The sequence below is a fragment of the Orcinus orca genome, chromosome 13 (assembly GCF_937001465.1).
Source record: "Orcinus orca chromosome 13, mOrcOrc1.1, whole genome shotgun sequence".
In the NCBI taxonomy this organism is placed as follows: domain Eukaryota; kingdom Metazoa; phylum Chordata; class Mammalia; order Artiodactyla; family Delphinidae; genus Orcinus; species Orcinus orca.
Genome location: NC_064571.1, coordinates 41912176 through 41934260, shown reverse-complemented (window position 1 = coordinate 41934260; position 22085 = coordinate 41912176). Strand labels below are relative to the sequence as shown.

Sequence of the window (22085 nt, the reverse complement as noted above, 5' to 3'; positions counted from 1 at the left end):
TTATTGATTTGAGTCCTCTCCCTCTTTTTCTTGATGAGTCTGGCTAAAGGTTTATCAATTTTTTTTATCTTCTCCAAGAACCAGCTTTTAGTTTTATTGATCTTTGCTATTGTTTTCTTTGTTTCTATTTCATTTATTTCTGCTCTGATTTTAAGATTTCTTACCTTCTACTAACTTTGGGTTTTGCTTGTTCTTCTTTCTCTAGTTCCTTTAGGTGTAAGTTTAGATTGCTTATTTGAGATTTTTCTTGTTTCTTGAGGTAGGATTATACTGTTATAAACTTCCATCTTGGAACTGCTTTTGCTGCATCCCATAGGTTTTGGATTGTCATGTTTTCATTTTCATTTTTCTCCAGGTATTTTTTGATTTCCTCTTTGATTTCTTCAGTGATCTCTTGGTTATTTAGTAAGGTATTGTTTGTCTCCATGTGTTTGTGTTTTGTACAGTTTTTTCCCCTGTAATTTATTTCTAATCTCATAGTGTTGTGGTCAGAAAAGATGCTTCATATGATTTCAATTTTCTTAAATTTACTGAGGCTTGATTTGTGACCCAAGATGTGATCTATCCTGGAGAATGTTCCGTGCGCACTTGAGAAGACAATGTAATCTGCTGTTTTTGGATGGAAGGACCTATAAATATCACTTAAATCTATCTGGTCTGTTGTGTCATTTAAAGCTTGTGTTTCCTTATTAATTGTCTGTTTGGATGATCTGTCCATTGGTGTAAGTGAGGTGTTAAAGTCCCCCACTATTATTGCGTTACTGTCAAGTTCCTCTTTTATAGCTGTTAGCAGTTGCCTTATGTATTGAGGTGCTCCTATGTTGGGTGCATAAATATTGATAATTGTTATATCTTCTTCTTGGATTGATCCCTTGATCATTATGTAGTGTCCTTCCTTGTCTCTTGTAAAATTCTTTAAAGTCTATTTTATCTGATATGAGTATTACTACTCCAGCTTTCTTGTGATTTCCATTTGCATGGAATATCTTTTCCATCCCCGCACTTTCAGTCTGTATGTGTCCCTAGGTCTGAAGTGGGTCTCTTGTAGACAGCATATAGATGGGTCTTGTTTTTTTATCCATTCAGCGAGCCTATGTCTTTTGGTTGGAGCATTTAATCCATTCACATTTAAGGTGATTATCGATATGTATGTTACCGTTACCATTTTCTTAATTGTTTTGGGTTTGTTTTTGTAGGTCCTTTTCTTCTCTTGTGTTTCCCACTTAGAGAAGTTCCTTTAGCATTTGTTGGTGGTGCTGAATTCTCTTAGCTTTTGCTTGTCTGTAAAGCTTTTGATTTCTCCATCGATTCTGAATGAGATCCTTGCTGGCTAGAATAATCTTGGCTGTAGGTTCTTTTCTTTCATCACTTGAAATATATTGTGCCACTCCCTTCTGTCTTGTAGAGTTTCTGCTGAGAACTCAGCTGTTAATCTTATGGGAGTTCCCTTGTATGTTGTCATTTTTCCCTTGTTGCTTTTAATAATTTTTCTTTGTCTTTAATTTCTGTCAACTTGAGTACTATGTGTCTCAGCATGTTCGTCCTTGGATTTATCCAGCCTGGGACTCTCTGCGCTTCCTGGACTTGGGTGGCTACTTCCTTTCCCACGTTAGGGAAGTTATCGACTATAATCTCTTCAAATATTTTGTCGGGTCCTTTCTCTCCTCTCCTTCTGGGACCTCTATAATGTGAATGTTGGTGCGTTTAATGTTGTCCCAGAGGTCTCTTAGGCTGTCTTCATTTCTTTTCATTCTTTTTTTTTAATCTGTTCCACAATAGTGAATTCTACCATTATGTCTTCCAGGTCACTTATCTGTTCTTCTGCCTCAGTTATTCTGCTACTGATTCCTTCTAGTGTATTTTTCATTTCAGTTATTGTATTGTTCATCTGTGTTTGTTTGTTCTTTAATTCTTCTATGTGTTTGTTCTTTATTTCTTGTAGGTCTTTGTTAAATATTTCTTGCATCATCTCGATCTTTGGCTCCATTATTTTTCCGAGGTCCTGGATCATCTTCATGATGGTTATTCTGAATTCTTCTCCTGGAAAGATGCCTATCTCCACTTCATTTAATTGTTTTGCTGGGTTTTTATCTTGTTCCTTCATCTAATACGTAGTTCTCTGCCTTTTCATTTTGTCTATTTTTCTGTGAATGTGGTTTTCGTTCCACAGCCTGCAGGATTGTAGTTCTTCTTGCTTCTGCTGTCTGCTCTCTGGTGTATGAGGCTGTCTAAGTGCCTTGTTCAAGCTTTCTGATGGGAGGGACTGGTGGTGGGTAGAGCTGGGTGTTGCTCTGGTGGGCAGAGCTCAGTAAAACTTTAATCTGCTTGTGATGGATGGGGCTGAGTTCCCTCCTTGTTGATTGTTTGGCCTGAGGTGACCCAGCACTGGAGGTGACCAGTGCTGGTCACAGGCTCTTTGGTGGGGCTAATGGCAGACTCCGTGAGGGCTCATGCCAAGGAGTACTTCCCATTACTTCTGCTGCCAGTGTCCTTGTCCCAACAGTGAGTCACAGCCACCTCCCACCTCTGCAGGGGACCCTCCAACACTAGCAGGTAGGTTTGGTTCATTCTCCTCTGGGGTCACTGCTCCTTACCCCTGGGTCCTGATGTGCATACTACTTTTTGTGTGCCCTCCAAGAGTGGAGTCTGTGTTTCCCCCAGTCCTGTCAAAATCCTGCAATCAAATTCCGCTAGGCTTCAGTCTAATCCTCTGGGAATTCCTCCTCCCATTGCTGGACCCCCAGATTGGGAAGCCTAACGTGGGGCTCAGAATCTTCACTCCAGTGGGTGGACTTCTGTGGTATAATTTTTCTCCTGTTTGTGAGTCACCCACCCAGCAGTCATGGGATTTGATTTTATTGTGATTGCGCCCCTCCTACCATCTCATTGCGGCTTATCCTTTGTCTTTGGATGTGGGGTCTCTTGTTTGGTGAGTTCCAGTGTCTTCCTGTCGATGACTGTTCAGCAGTTAGTTGTGATTCTGGTGCTCTCGAAAGAGGGAGTGAGCGTATATCCTTCTACTCTGCCATCTTTAACTAATCTGCATTTATATTTTTAAATGAATATTATTTTGTGACATGTTGGGGTTGATGACATTGAGGCACAAAAAAAATTTCACTCTAGAAATCATGTATCTTGGCACCCGTCCCTCATCCTGGCATCATGCTGGGCAAAGGGCTGATGCATTCGGTAGTCATATATATAGTCAGAGCAGGGGGCTGGCTGCTGTGATGGAAGAATCCTTATCTGTCCCTGTCATTACCTTCATGGAGCTTACTGTAACTTTTGGGTAGTAGATAAATACGAAAAAGACCAAATACAATATCAATTAGTGGAACTAGAGCCAGGAGTAGAAAACTTAGAGTGTTGGACCTCGTGTGTGTGCCTAGCTAGCACTCTGACTGGTTCCTAGCAGGTGCTCAGGAAATATTTGTTAAACGAATAAATATTTTTTATATCCCATATGATTGCTCTGAGCTATCATATATTTGCATCTCCATTGGTAAGAATGAGGCTTCAAGATTCTCAACCATTTTTCTTCCTGGAAAATTGGCTTTTTAATACATACAGTTAACAAATGAGTATCAGAATAATCTAGTCTGCTGACTCTATGTCCAGGGAGACTTCTGAGGTGGAAGATTCTCCTATGCGTTAGAGGTAGGGACCTTCAGTGAAGACTTTTTAATAGATCTTCATATGTCATTGCTGTGCAGAGACCCTGCCCCTCTTTAAATCTTTGGTGTCCTTCAGGGACTCTTCATATTAGCTTTCAAATCACCAAATATCATTTCACAAATAATTCCTTTTCTCTCATTTGTGACTATTTCAATGCATTGTCTTCTGGATCAAGCTAAATAGTTCCGCTCTTTCCTTGGCTTTTCTACCTTTGAAATTTTTGTAGATTATAATTATTCCCCATCTTGGCAATGGCTTCAATGAATTATCCATTTTCTTTAATCCACCCAGATAACTGGATTCTTTTATGGGCTTAATCATCTTGCTGCTCTTGTCTGGAGTTCTTCTCATTGCTTTTCATTGGTTCTGAAAGGAGATGCCTCAAACTGAACTCTGCACTCTGGTGAGATTTTTAAGGAGCAGATGTTCTCTTGGTATCCCTATGATGCAATTTTATTGCTATGTGGCTTTTTATGACATGATCAACAACTTGTGTTTTCTCCAAAACTGTGCCTAAAGCTTTGCAAACCTTTACTTTCACTTACGGGTCTTCACTTTATTTGTATTTTGTGAAGAGGGAGAGAGAGAAAAAGAAGGAGGGAGACTGCCCACATGTGTGTATGAGATATAAGACAGAAGTGTCAAATGCATTTACATTTCCAGGGAGATGAAGAGGGGAAGGGCAAGATATATAAAATAAATAGCTAAAAGTACATATTATACAACATAAGCGAATATAGCCAATATTTTATAATAGCTATAAATGGAATACAACCTTTAAAAATCGTGAATTACGGGCTTCCCTGGTGGCACAGTGGTTGAGAGTCTGCCTGCCGATGCAGGGGACACAGGTTCGTGCCCTGGTCCGGAAGGATCCCACATGCCGCGGAGTGGCTGGGCCCGTGAGCCATGGCCGCTGAGCCTGTGTGTCCGGAGCCTGTGCTCTGCAACGGGAGAGGCCATAACAGTGAGAGGCCCACGTACTGCAAAAAAAAAAAAAAAAAAAAAGATTGTGAATTACTATCTTGTACACTTGAAACTTATATAACATTGTACATCAACTATACTTTAATTAAAAAATTAAATTCAAAAGAAGGGTAGATAAGCTCCCTAGTCTAAAAAAAAAAAACAAAAATGAAGAAAAGAAATAATTTCTTTGGACCCAATCCATTAGAGTTTACAGCTATCTAACTTAACAACCTTAACAGCTCTGATTCACTCAGTAGTTTATAAAATATTGTTTTATAGATAGATACATCGTTAGGTACATAGATATATAATATTTAATCCTGTGGGACAGAATTATCCCCATTTTACAGATGATGAAACCAATCACCAGGGGAGTCCAAGAGCTGGCCTACTGAAGCAATGGTCAGATCTGGGACAGCCCTGGATCCCCTGACTCCCAAGCCAGAGCCATTTCTCCTCCAAAACAGCTGCTTCCTCCACCACAGCTGTTGTTTAGAGAAGCCAGTTCCAGTTTCAGATACTGTATATATAATAAAACATTATGGTAAACTTTATACGCATCCTCAAATACTGATTGTATACTTTGTTTTATCAGATTGTTTTGCAAATGTCAAAAGAAGGGAATAAAGAAACTAGGAAACCGGAGTGCAGCTCATGTTTTTCTTTGCAGAGACCCCGGTGAAAGACTTGTATCATGAGCCAAGGACAAGCCCACTGCTCCGAGCTTCCTCTGGTAGAGTGAGAGAGACCAAACATTACCACGCTCTGGTGATAATAAAACAGAACACACAGCATGAATAATACAACGATGATTTACCGGGCTGAGAGTCCCCAAATTATTAACAGGTTGTCTTTCCAAATGTTCTCTAGAAGGAAGTTGTTTGGAATAATGAATGCATGTTCTCATGGCAAAACGTCTTATAAATGAGGTTAAGAGTTTAGGTCTTAGCCACAAAAGCCTGGTTATAGATGCATGGATTATAGTACTAGGTGTCCCAGTGTCTCTATAGTAAAAAAAAAAAAAAAAAAAAAAAAAGTGTTCTGGGATGTTTAGGACACAAAGCTAAACCGTAGCCCTCAAGCACTGCAGTAAATCAGGATCTCTCCAGGCTCTCCAAATCACCAGCATCCAGGTGGAATCCTGTGGCCTGAGGAAGGAGCTCCGGGGGTACAGAGACAGTGAGGGCCAGGAGAAGGCCCTTGGAGAAAGGAGGAATAGGGCAGTTGACATTAGAAGCTATTGTGAGGGCCAGAGACTCCTGCCACGTAAACCTGAGGAGAGGTTCTTCCTTTCTTTACTCTTGCCAGCCCTGAAGGCTGAGCCATCACCTCTGCCTTCTGCTGTTTGCCACTTGTTGCTTCAAGTTTCCCTTTGAATAGAAACATTTTGGGTTGGAATTGAGGCTCAGGGCTTCCTCCTCATGCTGTGTTCCTGAAGCCAGCACACAGTGATGCAAAAGGTTGGCTGTGTTGATACCTTTTCAGGTCCCCTTCCATAAAGATCATACCAGAGGAAACAGTCTTTGCCATGCTCTGCTCCCCTGCTGCTCTACCAATATCATTCTGTAATTTAACAAGGACTTATTTAATACATAAACTTGCAAGATATAAGTGGCTAAAGTATCAGGGGCTTAGGTTGTGACTATTTGGAGAACTTAAATCTGATATCATCTGGTATAAATTACCCAGATTAACATCGTTATTCTTAAGGTTATCTATTTATATCTAAATTTTTAGTGCAAATTTTCAAAGATTTCCTTCATATTCTTGCAACAATGATGGGCTCTGGAGTAGGACTGCCTGGTTTACAAGCTTTTTTGCTGTTTATTTAATAACTTATACAAGGGGAGTAAAAATAATACCTACCTCAAAGGGTTGTTGAGAGGTTTAATGGACTGGTTTTTGTAATGAACTTACCTTCATAATTACCAGGGTAAGCGCTCAGTGTTTTCTTTGATATTATCATTGTCGTCTATGGATGGTCCAGCACCTGTGGATTTATAATGACCTCCCAGGCTCTTCCAGTGTAAGAGAGAGAGTGGGAAGAAGCGATTCCTCTTCTTTGCTCTCACCACTACAGCGACTGGCCTACCCAAGCCCAACCCCAGAATGAATGAAAAGGGGAGATGGTCCAAGGGCAGTGGATGGAGAAGGAGGCAGCAGAGCATAATAGTGATGAACATGTATTTGGGGGCCCATTGTCTGGGTTTGAGCCCCCTCTCCACCCCTTAACTCCTATATGACCTTGAGCAAGTTACATAAACTCTCAGTGCCTCAGGTCCCATCTCTGTAAAAAGTATATAATGATAGTATCTACTCACAAGCTTGTTGGGAGTATTAAGTGAGTTAATGTATATAAAGAAAATAGAATAATACCTGGTATACTGTAAGTACTATAGAAGGAAGTAAGAAAGGGAGTGCTAACCCAGATACAGTTACTATTAACAAGCAGTCCCCTCCAGTGGCTTTTCTTGAATCCCTTATGTATCCAAGATGCGTTTATAGGTCAAGTGTCTTTACCCACCTGAGTTTTTTCAATAATTTTCTAACTATCTTCTCATTTTTTTGGTATATGTTTGCAGTTTTTTCTAGCATGGTTTCTTGATGTCATTGTAACTTTATTATCAACTTTAGAAAAGAAACAGACGAACAGATTTAAGCCCTCCCTTACATAAATAGACTCTTAGTTTGCAACTGGAGGGTATCCAAATTTTTCCCCTTCAGTGTCTAAAAAGATAGGTAAGAAGCAGTCAAATCCATGTCTGTCTCTGCAAGAGGGATAACGCAGTCGTTCTTGTACAATTCCTATTCTCAAGCAACACTGGACTCTTCTTCTTTGATTAATCCGTTTATGTAAGGCTATGCAATTTTTCCAAACAAAATGGTCTGAAATGATGAGAGACAGCGGACAGAATAAGACAGCATGCCAGACTAAAGCAGGCATCTGCCCCTATATTTGTTACTTAGCCCCTCTGAGCTTCAGTTTCCTCCTTTGTAAAATGGATATAATACCACGTACGATTTGGTGCACAATTTACAGTCACTGAGATCATGAATTATTATTGCAATGCTTTATTTTACTGTGTTAGTTGTGTTTCCTTTATTGGTTTTATCAAAAATCTGCATTTATCCATGGAAGTATGCTATGTAGGTTAGTTCCATCTTTCATGTGTGGTGAGGCAGGAGAGGGTTGAGGACAGTTGATCTTAAGGAATGGATGGATTGCATGCCCCTCAGGAATGCCTCCATAGATGTTGTCTTCCTCACTTGAACTTCTGATATGTCCCCAGAGGCAGAGAGCTCACAGCTGTGTTCCCTGACAAGTCTGCAGTGTGCTGTTCTATGCCTAAGGTTTGTGCAGAAATGTAAGGTCCAGCAGTGAACCATACTGACATAAAGTTTGACATTCTCTTGTGAATGTTAAAGAGCTGACAAGGACACTTGGCTGAATTGAAGGCCATCTTTCCTTCCTGTGGAAGCAGTTCCCAGAAGTCTCTGTAGTCATGGACAAGTTTCTCCTGAAGTGGTTTGGGGTCACCACTGGCACACAAACAAAAGTACAACCAAGACCCTGGTTACCTAGATCATAAAGCATGACTCTAGTAATCTTAGTCTAGAGAATTTTTAAAGCAGATGTAACCAAATGCCTGCCTCAGTCATAACAAAATAAAGATCGCAAAAGGGAAAGCTATCATAGAATGTGAAAGTCTCAACATTCAGACTTATGTACTCTCCAGTGAGGATCTCTTGGTATTGAGTATGCTAATTTGCTGTGTCTTCTCATTCATGAGTGTCTGTGGCAGCATTATGAAAAGTCAGTGAGATCTACAATGGTGAGTTTTCTGCTTTTAATTTTTCCACATTGATTATAATTTCTAAAATATGGAAAGATGAAACATATTCTGAATCATCTACTAGACTACCTTATAACTAAGTAGTGCCACATGATCTCAGTGCTCTGGTTTATCTGTGAGTTTACTGTCATATTGATCCCCAGGGATAACATACAGATAGAGATTTTCTGGCTGGCTTTAGGTGATATGTCCTAATGTTAATGAGACGGCGTTCATCATGTGTCTGCTATTGTATTCTTGTTGGATTCTTTTACTGATTATAAAGGCAAAACTTCTCTTTTATAGTGATCAGCTACAACTGAAAGATATTTTCACAGACTAGGATTTTAGCTTCATAATTTAATAAATGTAGGATGTTTTGACATCATGAAAATGACAGTGTGGTGGAATAATGTTCTACATTAATTGTCACAGGTTAATGAGAAAAGAACAGAGGCAGACTTAATATATAAATGGGATTTTTGTACCAAATGAAGAATAAATGACATCACAACAGCTAGTAAAAAATGCCAAAGGTTTGATAGTTGGTCAAATAGAGAATTCTGGTTGAATAATTAAGTCATCACAGGGCATATAGCGGTATAAGCATTACTGAACTCACAGAAATCCATGCAGAGCAATAGGTACCATCCATGTTTCTCACAGATGTTCCTTCCAGACCCATCTTTGTACATCACAACTTGCAGTAGTTCATGAGGAGTAAGTGGTAGTAAACAATGAGGAATTTTCCATTAAATTATATTTTAAGATTATTTTTTAGTATTAGTTTTTGGGTGGACTGCTAAATGGATGGGCCCATTAAAACAGTGGATTGTGGTCTAAATTAGCTATTCTTTAAAGAGGAAAGATGACTACAGTGATGACTATGATTTAAGGAATGGTCCATCAGGCTCAACATTACAACTACACAAGTTTAAAGAAAATGAATCAAATGCCGTGTGTGTGTGTGTGTGTGTGTGTGTGTGTATGTTACAATTGAACCCACATAGATCATTTAGTTCAGCAAAACAACATATCATCTGCCACGTCAAATTATTTGAATAGTTTTAGCTACATAGTTTTATTTGTATATGTTAAAAGATAAACTGAGAATATTAAATTTTTTAAGAGTTTGAGTATTTTTTTCTCAGATATTATTTTTTTATTGGGGTATAGTTGCTTTACAACTTTGTGTTAGTTTCTGCTGTACAGCAAAGTGAATCAGCTATATGTATACATATATCCCCTCTTTTTGGAATTTCCTTCCCATTTAGGTCACCACAGAGCATTAAGTGGAGTTTGCTGTGCTATATGGAAGGTTCTCATTAGTTTCTATTTTATACATACTAGTGTATATATGTCAATCCCAATCTCCCAATTCATCCCACTCCCCCTTCCCCCCTTGCTGTCCATATGGTTCTCCTCTACGTCTGTATCTTTATTTCTGCCTTGCAAACAGGTTCATCTGTACTGTTTTTCTGGCTTCCAGAAATATGCGTTAATATACGATATTTGTTTTTCTCTTTCTGACTTCACTCTATATGACAGTCTCTAGGTCTATCTATGTCTCTACATATGACCCAATTTCATTCCTTTTTATGGCTTAGTAATATTCCATTGTATATATGTGCCACATATTCTTTATCCATTCATCTGTCGATGGGCATTTAGGTTGCTTCCATGACCTAGCTATTGTAAATAGTGCTGCAGTGAACATTGGGGTGCATGTGTCTTTTTGAATTATGGTTTTCTCTGGGTATATGCCCCATAGTGGGATTGCTGGGTCATATGGTAATTCTATTTTTAGTTTTTTAAGGAACCTCCATTCTGTTCTCCATAGTGGCTCGTATCAATTTACATTCTCACCAACAGTGCAAGTGGTTTCCCTTTTCTCCACACCCTCTCCAGCACTTGTTGTTTGTAGATTTTTTGATAATGGCCATTCTGACTGGTGTGAGGTGATACCTCATTGTAGTTTTGAGTTGCATTTCTCTAATAATTAGTGATGTTGAGCAGCTTTTCATGTGCCTCTTGGCCATCTGCATGTCTTCTTTGGAGAAATGTCTATTTAGATCTTCTGCCCATTTTTGGATTGAGTTGTTTGTTTTTTTGATATTGAGCTGCATGAGCTGTTTGTATATTTTGGAGATTAATCCCTTGATTTGAGCATTTATTGATTGGACTCGGGTAGTGCCAAATCAGAAGTTCTTAGGAACCCTCCACTAACAGGAGTCAAGGGAAAGACTTATATAGAGAAACTGTAGCAAAGAAAGGAAATTATTTGATTGGCTATTGCTTAAAGTCTAGTTGGCTGTTTGTGATTGGTTGTCCTTAGTGTTTTCATTTGGTACCTTGGAGGCATTTACAGGTTGGGATTTTGGTTTGCTTATGGAGGTCACCGTGGCATTAGAGTCTAATGGCCTCCTTGTTTAATTAATTTAATGTATAATATGAAGCTTTGTTTAGATTTTTACAATCTATGAATTATAAGCATGTTTGCACATAATTAAAATATAATAATAATTTAAGACAACGATGAAAGATTATAACAATTTTTTCCTCCAAAAGTTTTCTTTATTCAACTACTATATAAGAGTTTTTTAATGGATAAAGGTTTTAGTAGTAAAATTTAAGATTGATGGAATGCCCATTGTACATACATAATTTCTTACTCTTATCATTCTAAAACTAGAAAATTATATTCCAAAGGAATAAATTACCTGTCCAAAGTCATACAAGTACTAAGTAGCAGAACAAAGATTTGAAATAAAATATGCAGGGTTGCAATTTCTACTCTTTTCTCAAAACAATAAATGTCCCACAGTTTTAGCCAAGTAAATATAAGAGGGACAGTTAACAAAAATAATGAGTTTGGTTTTGGAAAAGTTGACCAGTAGTTCTTATTCTTTGATGGTGATTGTACTCTAGGTCCAGGGATTTGATGAAGCTGTAAATCATTAGGATGAATGATTCTTGCATAAGAATAAAGAGCATTCTACACTAGCTCAGAAGTACTCATCAAAAGTGGAAAATATTGGGCTTCCCTGGTGGTGCAGTGGTTGAGAGTCCGCCTGCCGATGCAGGGGACATGGGTTCGTGCCCCGGTCCGGGAAGACCCCACATGCGACGGAGTGGCTGGGCCCGTGAGCCATGGCCGCTGAGCCTGCGGGTCCGGAGCCTGTGCTCTGCAACAGGAGAGGCCACAACAGTGAGAGGCCCGTGTACTGCCAAAAAAAAAAAAAAAAAGTGGAAAGTATTTAGCAACTGCTGCATGAATATCACTCATCTTCCACTTTTAACATGATATCAATATTCACTATTAACAAATGTGATTTATAGGGAAAATGATTGCTTTTCTACTCCTCCCCCTTCTCTTCTTCCTTCTCCTTCTCTTCCTTCTTCCTCTTGCTGTTTCCCCACCTCTCTTCCTCTTCTTCCTCCTAAACCTTCTCCTTCTTCTTCACTTTTTTGCCCTGTTCCTTTCTCCCCCCTCTGGTCTCCTGATGTCACTGTCCACCTCTAGAGACATTTCCCCCATGTTGATCTTCTAAGTAGGAAACTTTGCCTTCATAGAGTGACTTAGAGTGATACCAGCTCCACTGTCCAGGGCAAGAGAAAAGACTTTCATTTATCTTATAGGTGGATTATAATGTCCCAACAATTGAGAATACAGAATTAACACTGGAAGACAGTATTTGCTGGAGGGAATGAATATATCAGAAAGGCATAAGATCTTTTCAAATAAAAGCAAATCAAATATTTATTGAGCAACTACCATGTGCGAGGACTAGAGTAGTAGGTAAAAAATGAAAACAAGGATAAGGCAAGCCTTGTCTTCAGATTGGGCATACAAAAATGTAAATTACAATGCAAGCTAAATAGTTGCTCAAGACAGCTATGAAAAAAGTTAAAAAGAGATATAAAAGTAATTTATAAATAAATAGTGAAGGCTAATGTTATAAAGTTGAAAGAAGACGGAGGTAGAATTTGAATTGTATCTGGAAATTTTATAAGAATTTGCATAATGGGAGAAGGGAAAATATATTAGGACTATTGTTGGAAGAAAGTGCTGAATTATTCTGATCAATTCTCTGTATAATTAGACAAATCAATAACAAAATATTTTAACAAAACCCCAAATCACTAATGAAGATCTCCATTTGAAGAAATTGTATATTATTATCCGGAAGAGTAGGGATGGTAGTATTGGTAACAGTAGAAAGAATTGTAGTTATGGTGGTAGCTACCACATATGGAAACCCTACTACATCTACTACATGCCAAGAACTGTAAACAGTACTGCAGACCCATCATGAATCTAAAAGATTAAATGTGGCAGGTCATGAGTGGTAACTATAAATTGTTTATTTTTTCCTTACCTATTGGAGTCCATCTTTTACATTTAAACATGCATTACCTTAAGTATTAGAAATCGTCAGAAATACAATTTGTATGGGGAGAAAACGTATTATTTTGGCACCAGGCAAAATGAAAAAAGTTCTTTTTGCACACATGTTTCCAGTTTTGCTGCTTAATTTTGCAAAGAGGTAATTCTACGTCAAAATTAGGCCGAGTGAAAAATGCACACACAGTAATCTTCATTTTCATTATCTGGAGTAGTTCAAAAGGCTCAAAAAAATGGAACTATTCTCAGAGAAAGGAATGCATGTTCAGGTAATTACAAATAACAGACGCATCTGGTTATCTTAATTGTTTGGGAATGTCTCAATTAGCTGAGAATGTTTTCATGATGACTTGGAGACAGTGAAAATTTTTCATAGCAGATAGGATTCAACAGTGAGTGGAAATATAGGCAGCTCACCCTGAAGTCTATTTATGACTACAGAATCCATTCAAAGATTCATATCTTTTGGATTTTATTTGCCTGTAAAGGGAACAGAAATGTGATTTTGTTTTGTTTTGATCTCTGCAGCTTCATGGTTGATCTGAAGAGGGGGTAGGACTGTAGATCCTGTGGATGCCTAGGCTAAGGTAAGGCATGCCAGCCTCGTATTTTCCATCTTGACCACAGTTCCATTTCTTAACAGAGGTTGCTTCTCAATGAAATTTGAGTTTTAGGCTTCACTGAAATGTGATTCTCAGGTTTACTCAGTAATTTGGGCTTGCTCCTTGAGAAGCTTAGAATGCTCCCCAAATATAGGTGCATCCTCAATCTTGTTTAGGACTGACGGTTTTTGGATACTTCGAAATAATTCACATTGGTATACTCTGCTCAGTTACCCAGCAACATTGCTTATCTTAGACCTGCCACCATAGGATTGCTACCATACCCTATCATGCTTCTAGGAGGTCAAATTCAATCCAGATCTTGGTCTTTTCTGAGTTTTACTTTTTTAAATATTGTATTTACTTTTAAAAAAGAAACAGACTTGTCAACTGCAGGACAGTGCATAAGCAATTACCACGAGATCCAACAAATCCATGTCTTGTTACTCCCAGGCTTCCTTCCTGGATGAAAATGCCCCTCTACCCAACTCCCTTGCTTTGTGGTTTATTAATGTAGATTAAAAGAGATGGGCTCATCTGTTACAGGGGCAATTGCCAATGCAACTATTTAGAAATGTTCCAAGAGAGATTTTTCCAATCTTGACAAACACTCTCTAAAGCCAGAGGAAACTTTTCATAATTCTTAGTGAAGAGGTTATGAATTATTAGATCTCACTAATTCTTTGCTTAATAGCCAGTTTACATAGAAAACATGATCTGGATTAAATCCTATAGACAGAGGGAAGACACACCTGGGGGGATTAATCTAACCAGCAGGCAGATGCCCTGTTGTCCCAAACAAATTGTGAGCAGTATTATTTATCTGTCAGCCCTTGAAATAGAACATGCACTACTCCACCAAATCTTTCTTACCTGTAGGGATTAGCAGGGGAAACCTAACACTCTGGCGGTTAACTACTCCTATAAAAGAAGTCAGCATCTTCCTAATTTTTCAGTGCAGCTCCACATGTATACAGCATAAATGCTTAGGAAGTATCAAAGAGGGTACAAATGAAAGGGAGTGGGAAATAGGGAGATGTTCAGGAAAGAAATCGTTGACCTCCTCTCAGGAATGGTAGGATGTAAGATTCTGGTGCTTTAACCATGTTTCAACTTCTAGCCTATAGGTATACCTTTTAAAAAGTAGAGCCTACACCTGCTATTTTTCAGAGCCTTACAAAGTCACAAGGATCTCTAGTTAATAGGCATCTAGTCAATAGTATTTCTTCTTAAATTCTGGACTCCTAGAAGCAAAAATACTAGTGAATTAGTACATTAAGTCATGGATCCCATATGGACCAAGGCTCTGTCTCTCAGGGCTTCTCTCCTGCCTCACATTTTCTCACCCCATCCTTGCTTTCCCACTGTGGAGATGTTACACAATTCATTGTTGGATTCTGTACAAACTCTTCATGTTTTGGAAGATAGCAAGCAATCCCTTTAACTTACATAGACTGAAAACCTTTTCTTTGTGAATGAAATATTAAGTGGCTGTCATGTAGACATAAAACCTACCCTCAAGGAACATCTTCTTACCCCTTATTCCATGTCTTTTCACCAAGAAGTACACTAGCTTTGGCCCCTTCCCTTTAATATATACCACTATCCTTCAGGGTTTCCAATTTTCACCATTCCTAAATCCGCCAGAATTGTTATCCATGTCAGAAAATCCTCTATAATTGTCTTCCCTTCAATACCTATCCACCCTTCAGGGTTCACTTAAGTCTAACCCCTCCCAACTGCCTTGAAGCCTTTGATTACTATTCTAGTTTCTAAAGACCTTCTATCTCAGAAGAGTTACAGTATTTAGTTCAGCAGTGGGTAACATGAACATTCAATCAAACCCAGTGCTACTTGCATTACTGTGTATATAGTGAGAGTAGTAATCTTGCTTAGAACAGGAATATGCTTTATGTATTTAGCACTATGTTTGGTCAATAATAGGTTATCAGGTAGGATAGATTAAGGGGAGAGAATCTGCCAGGCTGCGATCCTAGACTCTTCCAATGGTGGTTCTGAATGGATGTTTTAGACCTTATGGAAATGAAAGTTAAATATTTAAGGATATGTTGGCAACTGGCTGGTTTTATTACCAATGGAAAAGTCCAAAAATGTTCATAATATAAAAAATGTCAGAAATGACATTATAGATTATGGAGACCAATATTCACTTACTACAAACTAGGAAGCAAAGTTTCAAGCATTGTTCCTAATTCAGTTGTTAATATATTTTGGTTCTCAAGGTTCAAAATGTAGGTGAATTAGTGCTAGACAAACACTGATGAAGGAAACACTAGGACTGACACTAGGCGAGTGACTCAGAATCAACTCAACAGAAATAACTCCCAAAGCAGAGGGAAGAAGAGTCTGCTGCTCTGTGGGGTAGCAGAGAGGGTTCAGCTTCAGAATCACAGAGAACTGGCCTTAAGTCTCAACCATGTGGCTTGGACAAGTCACCTAACCTCTCTGAGCCTCTGTTTCTTCACTTGTAAAGTGGAAGTAATACCTCACAAAATCAAATGAGATTGAAATTCAGGTAAAACAAAAGTCTCAGGGTTTAAAAGCTGCTGAATAGAAATGCAGTCTCGTTAACACTATTACTCAAACCTTGATGCCGCAATACCAATCTCGTTTCTGCAGAAAAACTAAATTTACAGAGTTCTTCTTCCCAAATATTTCCCAATTCCAGGGTGACCTTCCTATGTCCACTGATCTGCCCTAATTTTCCATCCTTGCTACAATGATCTCAGCCGAGACTCCACAGAACTTAGGTTCAGAAAGTGCCCCAAGAAGTCCTGCTCCAAGTTGAAGCCTTGTTCCCTTTATCACTGAGGTGCTGGCTGCAGTAGAAACCTCCTCACTACCTTGCCAGTGGAGTGAGAGCCAGTGCCAGGCACGGGACCAGGGCACTGGCACTTGTGTGCTTGCCTCTGAAGGCAGTGGAACTTGAAGGACCAGTGAGTGAGTTCCATCTTCACACTCACAGAGTCAGGATCAAACTGGCCCTTTGTAGGTTTGTTTGGATTGGAGGAGGGAGGGTAGGGTACCACAGCAGGGTTTGATTGAGGTGTGACATATTACATCTTTTAATTTTGGAGATTTTTCCATTGAGAAATTATCAGACTTTATCTTTGCTTACGATACAGGGTCTCATTGGTCCCGTTAATTCTCCCTGTGATCTAGCCTCCATCTGGACCTCTACCCAAGTCTGTCTGTCTGCCTAACTATCCACTATCTTTCTAAGTTCCCATATTCCCAGGAGTCTCTTCTATGTAAAATAAGTAGGCACAAAAGACAAGTGGATTCTTGTCCACCTGGCTTAGTGCATGATGTCAAAGCATTGAATAAATACTTGATACGTACTATACACAAGAAAAGAAAATCAAGAGCAGAAATTTGGAGAGGTAAAGAGTAGGTAGGCCACATGAGCACTTCTCCAGAAAACTAAGCTGACATTAAACAGTTTTTTTTTTCCGGTTGAAATAAACTGAAAGCTGTCTGAGCTTCACCTCTGAGTATGAAACAGATAGACAGGTTTTCATGTTAATTGGATAATTGGTGAGCTGCTATCACATCAAATTTCAAACAACTTTGAGGTTGTTTACTTGTTTGTTTTTAATATTCCTGATATTAAAAACTGCCTAATATTCCTAATCAGTGCTCTTCTACATACTACATGGAGGTGGAAGATTGGTGGGCACAGTTAGAGAAGCCTAGAAAAATCTAGAAAATGACTTCATATAGAAGTGTCTCCATTTTTATAAGAAAATAATGGAATTTTAGCATGAAAAGGCTTAACTCCTTGAAATCACATTCTGATACACTACATTTATAGATGAAGACACTGGGGCAGAGAGAGGTTATAAGTGGAACCAAAATATTATTCCCGAGAGTTTTAAGTAGAAGCCTAATTAGTTTAAGAAATTCTTAAGAAGAGGGCTGAACTTATGACATTTTCCAGACTTTCTGGGCACAGTATGTAAAATAATCTCAACTGGTGAATCTTCACGTTCTGCTTAGTATAGACAGGACCAAGATTATGGTCAACAGTCATTATATATATTGGATCTTATTTTGAGAACACTGATATTTGCAATTTGCAGATGGTTTATTGGGGCTCAGGGGCAAACATTTGTACAGCATTGTTTAATTTTAGAAGGCACAGAGTTAAGTATGTTAGAAACGGTGATAGAAAAGAACGCAAGCATTCTCCTGACAGGAATGTGTCCTGACATTCCACAAACTGAGCTGCAGGGAGGTATGAGCTAGCTTCACCCTTCTGATCTCCACATCATTTGTAAGATGACTTTGCAGCTCTACCTATCATGAAGTGGAGTCTACCTACCACTGGGAACCTGGACTGGCTTTGTGACTTGATTTGACCAATAGAATATGGCAGGAGTGACAACATGCCAATTCAGAACCTAGGCCTCAGGAAGCCTTGTGGTCTCTCTCTCTCTCTCTCTCTCTCTCTCTCTCTCTATGTCGCTGTAAAAAAGCCCAGTCTAGCCTGGAGGAGGAGAGAACATGAGAAGTAGAACAAGTTAGCCAAGTTTTCCTAGGTGAGGCTCCAGCTGTGGGACAGAACCAGCTAAGACTGCAAAGCTACCTCGCTGACTTGCAGCTTAACTCAGATGCATGCATGAGCAGTGCCGGACCAGTATGGCCCGGTGGCCTAACCCATAGCCTCATGAGCAATAGTAAATGGTTACTATATGAAGCCACATCATTTGGGGAGCAGTAGTTATTGTGAATCATTACTGTGACAATAGACCACTGATACAGAGACGGATGTGTCTGAAAGGATTAGCTCTATTAGTTTAGCTCCGACTTTTGGTGAAGTGGATTAGATGTCACTAATTTGTAGAGAAAAACATAAGGATGTGAATATAAATAGATATATCTATTTTCTCTGAGTATATATATAGATAAATATATACTCACACATACATGCAATATATATAACCACATCTCTGTTGATATGCTCAACTTTAAACATACATTTGCCTATATCTAGATTAATAGACACAAACTATAAAATCGGACAAGATGTTTTACATGGAGCTCCTCAACCTGATACATTCATCTTCATATAAAGGTAAATTACTCATTTCTCTTGTCAAGGGTTTACTAAAGGATCTATTGGTAGCATATCCTGTGCACTGAAATAAACTGGCTCAGGGCAGATTTATGCAGGAGGTTAGGTAACTAGCATATCTTGTGATTTAGCCAAACACAGGTTTTATATGCTCAACCATCTTTTCTTCCTCTTATTATGGTTCTGGTGGCCCTGCATGAGATTTCTCACATCAGTTAGTCCCTGTATCATTTTTATAGGTCTATTTTTAAAAGGTGCTTATTTAAGTGACTGGTAACTAATCATAGTTCTATAATTGACTGAAAAGTTGACTCAGTGTAAAACCCAAATTAAACTGAAAAAGAAACCCAAATCCTCATTATAAATTATTCGTTGCAGCTCCACAAACACTCATTTTTACAAACAGCGAAAGCAGGAAGAGACAAACTTTGCCTTCCTGCAAAAAATATGTTCAACAATTACAGACCAAAATTTATAGCAAAAGGAAAAATGTTCCTCTTTCTTTGCAGTGACACTACTAAAAGGAAAGAAGTATAAGTACTGCTTAGTGTGGGCCAGGAAATGCCTAAATTTTAAAATTAGAATAGTAGCATTTTATTTTTGGACAAGCTCAACTGATCTTTTTACACAGAGCGACATACGAGCTTAGGGGGGCATGACCTCATCACAAAGATTTGGGCTTCAAAGGCCGCTCCTCAAACCTCTTGCTGATCACCTGCCCTTCTACCACCCCAAATTAAACATTTAAAAGTTTTAAAGCCTTCTTGCTTTACATTAAACATTTTTCTACCATCCTCCAGTCAATTACCCAGAGGCCAAAAATATATCTTTCCCCATTCAGCCCATGGCACCTCCACTGTGAAGTGCTCTAAATCCATTAGCGGGGCCCTCTCTGTGTGCTGCATCATCAGAGGAACAAAGCTGTGATGATGTAGAACAACCCACGTTCACGTATATCACCAGAGTTCTAGCCTCCTGATCAGCCGGCGGGCTTAATAAACATTCCAGATGGCTTGCTCTGCCTGAAGGAAGAATGGATAATCACACTGCACTCCCCTCCAAACAATAATAAAATAAGGCCATAGTAGCACAGAAGCCTGAGCCTGCCAAAAACAGTGAAAGGACTGCTTAGAACAATAGAATCAAGTGATTGGAAGGCACATCAGTGCCCTCACCCTTTATGAAGGAAGGTGGCCTGCTTTCCTATAAAGCATGAAAAACCAATTGTGTTATGCAACAGCTCTGCTGAAAAATAAAACAACAACAAAAATAGAAAAAACAAAACCTAACAACAACAAAAACTCCATCTAAGTACTTTCTTTTAAAAGAATTTGGTGAAAAGGAAATGTAAATGAAAGCTCGGAAATAACCTTTGCAAGCCAGAACCCTGAGCTATGCATACATAGCCTGAGACATATACAGCTGTGGGTTTGCTTGTAAGTAGACAGCAGAAGGGGGTTGATCAGTTTCATATTCACTGTAAGGAATTCTGGGTGAGATTCCATAATGAGAGTGATGGCGGTATTCTGTGGAGTGTCTGCAGAGGCTTAAAAGATGGATTCTCAGAAGGAATTGAGGTGAGCACCCTGGTACTCAGTGCTGAGGCCGATTCTTACAGCATACATCCCTCCTCTTTTTCATGTTTGCCCTGAACTCCTCTCTCCCTTTGCTTCTTGTGTTGTAGCTTTTGCTTTTTGGATAGATATCCATCTGTTATAGTTAATATGCTCCAGATTGATAACTTATATTCCCTTTTAGTTCAAAACATTTGATTTTCTTACCGTGTGATTAGAATATATCAGAGTTGGAAGTTAAAATCTGCTCAGTATTTATCAAGAAGGGTCTATGCACAGCACAGAGGATTTGGGGGCCAATGAAACGACTCTATATGATAGTATAATGATGGATCCATGTCATTACATATTTTTCAAAACTCATGGGATATACAACACCAAGAGTGAATCCTAATGTAAACTATGAACAATGACTGATAATGATGTGTCACTGTAGGTTCATCAATTGCAACAGAAATTTCACTCTGGTGCGAGATGCTGATAATGGGAGAGGCAATCCATGTTTGGGGATGGGGTATGTGGGAAATCTCTACCTTCCTCACAATTTTGCTGTGAACATAAAACTGCTCTTAAAAAATAGCGTCTATTAAAAAAAAAAGAAAGGTCTATGTAAGCTTGTTATTTCCTTTATTAATTGAGGGTCTACTAGGGAAATCATACCTAGAAGTCTGAGTAGCATTCTTGTTTTGTTTATGTATTTATTTTTGGCTGTGTTGGGTCCTTTTGCTACGTGCAGGCTTTCTCTAGTTGCATTGCGGTGTGTGGGCTTGTCACTGTGGTGGCTCCTCTTGTTGCAGAGCACAGGCTCTAGGTGTGCTGGCTTCAGTAGTTGAAGCACACAGGCTCAGTAGTTTTAGCATGCGGGCCCTAGAGCATGCAGGCTTCAGTAGTTGTGGTGCACAGGCTTAGTTGCTCCATGGCATGTGGGATCTTCCCAGACCAGGGATTGAACCCATGTCCCCTGCATTGGCAGGAGGATTCTTAACCACTGTGCCACCAGAGAAGCCCTGAGTAGCATTCTTGATATTCAACTTTGACTCTGCCTATGATCCAAATGAAAATTTTCAAGTTCTGACTAGATGTATCTGCATATCAGAGTATACTAAGATTCTTTAGGGTAAGCCAAAATCAAAAGATCATTCCCCTGAGGAAAAGCATCTGCAGATAAGGGGCACATGTTGCTGGTCTCCATCTCCCCTAGTAATACTTTTCACTGCTTATTATGAGTTGTGGGTTGCTGTGGTGATGAGAAGAGGGATGAGCCAACAGAGGTTGTGATTCTTGATGTTGCCATCTGAAGAGGGACATATCCATTTAAGGATCTGTAACGTTTTATACCTGTGCCTATATATAGTTCATTCTCCTTATCCACAGGATTCTGCATCCACGGATATGGAAGGCTGATTGTATTAAGTCATTTTACATAAGGGACTTGAGCATCCGTAGATTTTCTTATCCAAGGGGGTCCTGGAACCAGTCCCCCACAGACCAAGGGATAACTGTGTAAAATTTATGAAAAATTAGTCTTTTAAGTTGGGTTTGATATTTGGCATCTTTTATTCCCATGATATCAGCTTATTTTGTAAAGCTAATGCAAACATTCTGCAAGCCAAATAGTCCTCTGTCTTCAATACATTATTTAATATACCATAGGAGACAAGATGGTGGAGTAGAAGGACTTGAGCTCGCCTCCTTTCATGAAAACACCAAAATCACAACTAACTAACTGCTGAACAACCATTGACAAAAAAAGACTGGAACCTACCAAAAAAGATATTCTACATCCAAAGACAAAGAAGAAGCTACAACAAGATGGTAAGGAAGGGTGCTTTCACAATATAAATTAAATCCCATACCTATTGATTGGGTGACCCACAAACTGGAAAAAAAATTATATAGCACAGGGCTCCCACAGGAATGACAGTTCTG

General features: G+C 39.1%; 2 long non-coding RNA genes across 3 annotated transcripts in view; one reads left to right on the top strand and one right to left on the bottom strand.

Moving 5' to 3' along the window:
- LOC125960772 (uncharacterized) overlaps positions 1–22085 on the bottom strand; it is a 423385-nt gene that overhangs the window by 276607 nt on the left and 124693 nt on the right. The gene's annotated exons all lie outside the window — the stretch shown is intronic.
- The window catches only part of LOC117196937 (uncharacterized), a 61540-nt gene that overhangs the window by 36150 nt on the left and 3305 nt on the right, over positions 1–22085 (top strand). The window contains exons 1-3 of one of the 2 annotated variants that reach the window (XR_007470783.1): positions 1105–2553; positions 13411–13469; positions 21810–21971. This is a non-coding gene — a long non-coding RNA (uncharacterized LOC117196937). Of the gene's footprint in view, positions 1–1104; positions 2554–13410; positions 13470–21809; positions 21972–22085 lie in introns of those variants that run through there. The other variant, XR_004477375.2, reaches the window with a different exon arrangement.